This window comes from Nuphar pumila, chromosome 7 (assembly GCF_984573655.1).
Source record: "Nuphar pumila chromosome 7, dmNupPumi1.hap1.1, whole genome shotgun sequence".
NCBI lineage: Eukaryota > Viridiplantae > Streptophyta > Magnoliopsida > Nymphaeales > Nymphaeaceae > Nuphar > Nuphar pumila.
The window spans coordinates 87,984,357-87,992,215 of NC_143255.1; positions in this window are offsets into that span (position 1 = coordinate 87,984,357).

Here is a 7,859-nt window from a genome sequence, read left to right on the forward strand (position 1 = left end):
CATAATTTATCTTTTCTTACATAAATGTTTATGTATTATGAACCAAAATTTCTTACGTAAATATTTGTGTATTATGAACTAATGCATTTTGTCTTTTCTTACATAAATGCTTATGTATTATGAACCAATACATCTTTTCATATTTTGTCTTTTCTTCATAAATGCTTATGTATTATGAACCAATACATATTTTCACATTTTGTCTTTTCTTCATAAATGCTTATGTATTATGAACCAATACATCTTTTCACAATTTGTCTTTTCTTACATAAATGCTTATGTATTATGAATCAAAATTTCTTACGTAAATGTTTGTGTATTATGAATTAATTTATTTTGTTTTTTTCTTTCATATTTGAAATCATTAGCTTTTATATCATTTCAAGTTGTCTTTTTCATAAATGCATGTTAGAAGGTACAATTAATGCTTTTGAAATCATGAGCTATTATATCTTGTCAAAATGTCTTTTTCATAAATGCTTGTAAGAAAGTACAATTAATGCTTTTGAAATCATGAGCTATTATATCTTGTCAAAATGTCTTTTTTATAAATACTTGTAGGAAGTACAATGATTTGTTTTAAAAAGGTGTTTTTGAAATGCTACAATATACATAACGTGTCCTTTTATGAAAGCTTAACTTTTTGTAAATAAATGGCTTGTATGATTTCAAAGCATATAGTCTAATATGAAATATGCATGCTTCTGAAGGTTCTGTTACATATGACTCTAAAGAATAAAAAAATCTTCATCTTGAGGTAGCCGATCTTCTTGGATAATCTTTATGAATGTATGGCCCATCAAGCTTTTTCTTCAAAGTAGTATGATTGCATCAAATAGTTGCACTTGATCAAGTTGTCTTCACTCTTCTTAAGTGAAATAACCTTGCATCAAATACTCGTTAAATACATAGCACATCATATTCAGTCATAATATAACATATTCAGTTTCACATATGAAAGCATATCATATTTATCATATCTCATGAAAGCATATCATGTATTGATCATGTATCATATATATGCATCATGAAAGCATATCATATTTATCATGTATCATCAAAACATAGTTTCTCAACATTCTCCCCCTTTTTGATGATGACAATATATGCTCCCCCTGTCAATAAGCCATATATATTATGATGATTTAAATATAATATCAGAAATAAAAAATGCATAGAAATAGTAATCATAAAAAATACCAGAATTTACATAAAAAAGTTTATGTATACTTCATGTGTATGAGATAAAGAGTTAAACGTTTTTCTCCTACATAGGAGAGGTAGGTTTTCTCTCCCCCTTTGTCATTGACAAAAAGGAGGGATCAAAGTCGAAGAGTTAATATTATAGACCAGGTTGAAGTAAGTTGAGAGTTGAAGACAACAAGTCAAGAAATGGATTTCAAAAAATACATGGGGTGATCCATTGTTTTGAGACAGAGTAAAGAAGGAAGTGAGCTCAATTCATGTTAGAGAGATGAATAGAGATAAAGTCAAGCTGAAAAGACATAATGAGAAATTTTAAGTTGGGCGTATGAAGAGAGTGATGACAGACATGGATTTTCAAGTAAGACATGGATAAAGAAGAGGACAAAAATAATTAATGAGTGATATGAGATGAAAGAGATAAAGAAATGTCATGATTGCTTATTTAATATATAAATAGTTTTTATGGATAGACATGAAAGAAAATAGGTCATAGGGTGATCATGTGATGTGTACTTTGAAAGATATGGCATTTTTGAAAGAAAAGAATGACTTAAAAAATGTTTCATGATTAATGTGTTTTCATATTTGTAATTTTTATGAGTATACATAAATATGAGAAGGACACACTTTGACTTTGAATAGTGGTAAGAGAGATGATGAGACAAAAAGAGAAAGAGTCAAAAATATAGTCGAAAAGAATAAGAATTGATAAATGATAGATAAAAAATAAGAATAGACATGGAGGAGTTAGATTAAAAATCTAAAATATATAATAAAAAAAATGTATTCAAGAGATGAACTGAGGAGACAAAAGATATTCATGAGTGAAGAGTAATAATTGCTTATATAAGAAGTATTTTTATGGATATGCATGGAAGGAGTAAGAGTGAACATAAAGAAAAGTGAGATGACATATATGGATTTTCGAGTAGGATAGGAATAAAAAAACAAGAAAAAAAATTCATGATTGATATGAGATGAAAGACATAAAATAAAGTTATGATTGACATGAATTAATGTTTATTTGATAAACATATTTTTAAAGAAACTCGATTGGAGGAAGTTCATAGTTTTTAGAGAATAAAGTTAAGTTTTAAACTAGTAAAGGAGTCAAAATCACGGATTGAAAAGAATGGAGGCTCAATTCGTATGAGAGAGAGATAGAGAGAGAAGGATGGTACTAAATGTACAAATGAAAAGAACATTTAATAATTAAAAGATAAGTTGAAAGACAAGTTTGTCGAGAAGGAGTCTTTTTATGGAATTTTTTTTTATAGAAAAGTGTGAAAGATGATAGGACAAAAAGTAGATTGTACTTTAAGAGATAAAAAAAATGACATAAAGTCTTTGTTTTCAAGGTAACATGTGATGTACGTGAATACATGAAGGACCTTTTTTTTTTTAACTTTGAAAAAGGTGGTGAATGGGATGAAGACAAAATAAAAATAATAAGAAATACAAACACTCGATTATGATAAAAACTAATTTGTAAATGAAACCAAGATTTGACATAAAGTGAATTTATCATTCAGCTTTGGTTAAGATGAATTTTGTCAAGTAAAGATTATATTTTAATATTTTATAAAGGTGAATTCGAGTAGACTCATTTTTCTATATTTTAATTAGTCATATGAATTAATTTTATAAATCACTTAATTTACATATTCCTAAATCTCTTCTAATTCTTACAAAGTCTTCATTTTTTAAGGGTTTAGTGAAAATGTCTGCGAATTGTTTATTAGTGGGTATAAATTCCAGTTTGATTATATTGTTTAGAACTTGTTCTCTTAAAAGGTGGTGTCTAATTTGAATGTGTTTAGTTCGAGTGTAAAATAGAAAAGTTTTAAGTCTCGTACTACGCACAAGGTGCTTGTTTTAATCCATATAAAGCACGTTTTAGTTTAAAAACATGATCAGAAAATTATTCATTTTCAAAACCTGGAGGTTGTTTTACATAAACTTGTTCATTTATAAAACCATTTAGAAAAGCACTTTTAACATTAATTTGATATAGTTTAAAATCCATATAGCTTGCATATGCTAAAAACATTATTATAGATTCAAGTCTAGCAACAGGAGCAAATGTTTTACCAAAGTCAATACCTTCCTCCTGATTGTATCCTTGAGCCACTAGCCTTGCCTTGTTTCTTACAACATTACCTGATTCATCCAGCTTATTTCTGAAGATCCATCTTGTCTCAATGATTTGATGATCTTTTGGTTTTGGTACAAGATCCCACACATCATTTCTTTGGAACTGGTTAAGTTCTTCAGTCATTGCTAGCATCCAGAACTCGTCTATGATGGCTTCATCAATCTTTTTAGGTTTAAGTTGAGAAATGAAGGCCATATTTGCAATATGTTTCAACTGAGCTCTTGTTTGAACCCCCTTGGTCAGGTCTCTCAAAATCTGCTTTTGAAGATGATCTCTGATTTCAGCAAATGTTCTTTGATGATCATCTTCATTAGATTCAGCTGTGTTATCTAAAAGAAAATCTGTACTTTCAAGATCATCATCATTAGTCTTATTATGAATAGATTGACCAATAGATTCATTAAAACTGACATGCATAGATTCTTCAATAGTATTAGTATTCTTATTGAAAAACTCTGTATGCTTTACTATGACTTGAATATCCTAGAAATATGCCTTCAACAGATTTATCATCAAATTTATCAAGGCTATCTTTTGTGTTCAGGATAAAGCATTTGCACCCAAAGACTTTAAAGTAGTCTATTCTTGGAGTTCTGTTATAGAATAATTCATAGGGATCTTTATTCAACAAAGGTCTAATAAGTACTCTATTTGAAATATAGCATGCAATATTAACAATTTCATCTAAAAAATATTTAGCAAGATTGTTATGTTGAAGCATAGTTCTAGCAGATTCTTGAAGGGTTCTATTTTTTCTTTCTACTACACCATTTTGAGGTGCAGCTCTAGGAAAGGCAAAGTTATGAGAAATACCATGCAAGTTAAAAAAAAATTATTATCAAATTCTCCTCCATGGTTACTACGAATTTTAACAATTGTAGAGGATTTTTTATTTTGTAATAAAATTTCAAATTCACAAAACGTATCACTTTTGTTTTTCAAAAATATTACCCAAGTGAATCTTGAGTAATCATCAACAATGACAAAAGCATATTTATTATGATTAAGACTAGCTACCCTAGAAGGACCAAAAAGATCTAGGTGGAGAAGCTCTAAAGGTCTTTTACTTGACACAACATTCTTTGATTTGAAGGATGATTTTGACAATTTTCCTAATTGATAAGCATCACAAAAAATAGTCTCTTTTAAATGGTATTTTAGGTAACCCACAAACCAAGTTATTTTTAGCCATTTTAGAGATATATTTAAAGTTAACATGTCCCATTCTCATATGCCATAAATTTTGAGAGCCATTATTTGCTTATGAGACAATGTTCACTAATATTATCTAAGTATAATTCATATACATTATTTTTCTTTATACCTTTAAAAACAATATTTTCGTTTGTATCCACTATGAGGCATGCATCATGTTTAAAACTAACATTATATCCTATGTCACACATTTGACTGATGCTTTAAGAGATTGTGTTTTAAACCTTTAACAAGGAGAACGTCTTTGATAAGAGGTTTATCGATATTACCAATATTGCCAATACCAATTATCAAACCTTTGTTGTTATCTCCAAAGGTGACGGTTCCTCCTTCTTTATGATGAAGAACAACAAAAAGATCTGGATGTCCTGTCATATGTTTTGAACATCCACTGTCTGATATCCATCTATTCTTCTTTTTCAATGCCTGCAATAGATCAAGTAGAAACTCTTTTTGGTACCCGATCGGGTCCCTTTTGTTAGATTTTGGAACCCATATCCATTTTGATTTGGGTTTATCTATAATCTTAGAGGAGTACATAAAATTACAATTATAATACTTCTGCTTAGGTTCAGCAGAACCTTTGACAAAAGTGGTCTTTTGATTCGAACAAGAAGATTTATTATAATGAGAGTAATCAATATCATTCTTGTAAAAAGAGAATTTTTTAGATGATAGGAGTTTGTTCAAGTTCTCTTTTCCCTTGGTAAACTTGAAAACCGTTTTCATAAGGTTTTCAGTTTTACTTTTTAATTCTAAAATTTCTACTTGAAGATTTTTAGTCTTAGAACTAGTAGAAGAGATTTCAGAAGTAAGCATAAAATTTTTCTTTTTCAACTCAGAATTTTCAATACTGAGTTTTTCATTTTTCTGGGAAAGCTCTAAATTTTTAGATTTTAAAACATTATTTTTTAGACTCATTTTTCTAGATTCTTCAAATAGTTTTTGAAAAGCATCTAGAAGTTCTTCAAAGAAAAAGTCAGAGATTTCACTTACAGAGCTTTCGTTTGCCATGAAGCACATGTTTGCAGTTTTAGCTTCATCATCACTTGACTCTTCACTGGTGGATGGTTCTGAATCATCCCATTGAGCATGTAGAGCCTTTTTCTTGAAGAACCTTTTCTTTGGTTCCTCGATTTTGGATTTTCTTTTTAGGAGAGGACAGTCACGTCTTACGTGAGCTGGCTTGTTGCATTGATAGCACATAGTCTCTTCTTTTTTATCCTGCTTTTCTTTGAGCTTTTTGGAAAACCTGTCCTTTCTCATGAAGCGTTGGAATCTTCGGGTAAAAAGAGCAATTTCAGATTCTTTTTCTGAGTCCTCATTCTCAGAAATGGTTGGGAAGGCTAGATTTTTCTTTGGAGGTTGTTCTTCTTCCCTTCTTTCCTTCATATGAACTTCATAGGCCATAAGATTGCCTATTAAGTCCTCCAGAGTAAGCTTGGAAAGATCTTGAGCTTCTTCAATAGCTGTAGTCTTTTTCTCCCAGTCAGTTGTGAGAGATCTCAAGATCTTTTTTATCTTATCAGTCTGGGAATGAGTTTCTCCCAGAGATTTAAGATCATTGGTGATATTGGTGAATCTAGTGAACATTTCAGTAATGGTTTCATCTTTGATCATCTTGAAAAGTTCGTATTTTCGAACCAATGATGAGATCTTAGCTTCTTTTACTTTGTTTGTTCCCTCATGAATAACTTCAAGAGAATGCCAAATATCATGAGCAAAATTACAAATGAATATTCTGTTAAATTCATTTTGTTCTATGGCACAGTATAGAGCATTCATGGCTTTTGCATTTAAGTTTGCCATTTTTCTTTCTTCATCAGTCCATGAAGAGTAGTCTGATGTAGGAGAAAAATATGGACATTCTACGATATTCAATACAGCAAAATCTACAGACTTGAGAAATATGATCATTCTACATTTCCAGTAGCCATAGTTAGTGCCATTAAAAAAAGGAGGGCGAGATGAGTGTTGACCTTCGATGATACGAGCATAAGAGGTTGATGCCATTTTTGTGCCGGAAGACTTGTTATGTCGAAACCAGTAGAACCTGCTCTGATACCAAATGAAATTCCACTAGAGGGGGGGTGAATAGTGAAATACGATGCAAATCGATAAAATAAAAAAAATAAGGCAATAAGGCACAACACAATAAATACAGGATTTATACTGGTTCGGCCGAGTTACTGACCTACATCCAGTCCCCAAGTAAAACACTTGAGCCTTCCACTATAACATCCGAGTTACCGGATAAATAGTACAACACCATATTCCTCAGAGGTCTACTTCTCTCAACAGAGAAGGGAAACACCCTCTTCCTCAGAGGTCTACTTCTCTCAACAGAGAAGGGAAACACCCTCTTCCTCAGAGGTCTACTTCTCTCAACAGAGAAGGGAAACACCCTCTTTCACAAAGGTCTACTTCTCTCAACAGAGAAGGGAAACACCCTCTTTCACAGAGGTCTACCTCTCTCAACAGAGAAGGGATACACCAAAAATCAAAAAGTTACAACACTTTCCTATAGAACCTTCAGAATGATATGGAGAGTATGAATGCACGTATGAAGATTCTCAGAATGATCTTTTTCTTTTCTTACACACTCTTGTATTTTTCTGAGAGCTTTTCTTGACTTTTTCTCTTTCTTTTTCTTTTTCTCTTTCTTTTTCTAAGCTCTTTTCTCAGAGTGTCAAGCAGAAATTTTTCTCGTTGAAAGCTTGCTTGTGAATTCACACTGTTGTGTTTGTATATATATAGTCTTTAGAAAACAAGTCGTTGTCTTTTTGAAATGATTGTCCTTTTGGGATATGAGAAGTCAGGTCATTTCAAAAACAACTTAGTGTGAAAAAAGATAAGTGTACTATATTGCTTTTTCAAAAAGTCTTCTTTCCATACGAAGCATTTTTGGAGTACACTATTCGTTGGTGTATTTTAAATGAGTTATTCTTTGTATTAGGTCTTTTCTCATAATAAATGTTCTGTAGTATTTTTGAACATTGAAGTGTAGTTTATAATGTAGTTTTGTCTTTACTCAATTTAATGGTTTGTAGTACATTGAACATTGGAATATATTCTATCATGTAATTTTGTCTTTACTCAATTTAATGAATATTAGTATATTAATATTTTTCTTACAAGTCGTCACTTATAATAAATGTATGTAAGTGTGATAAATGTTTGTTGAGTACTTTATTTATAAATGGTCATTTCTTAAAAGCTTTTTGGAATAACATTTAATGTTTACAGAAGGAATGATGACTTTAAGTAAGTCGACATTCTTGAG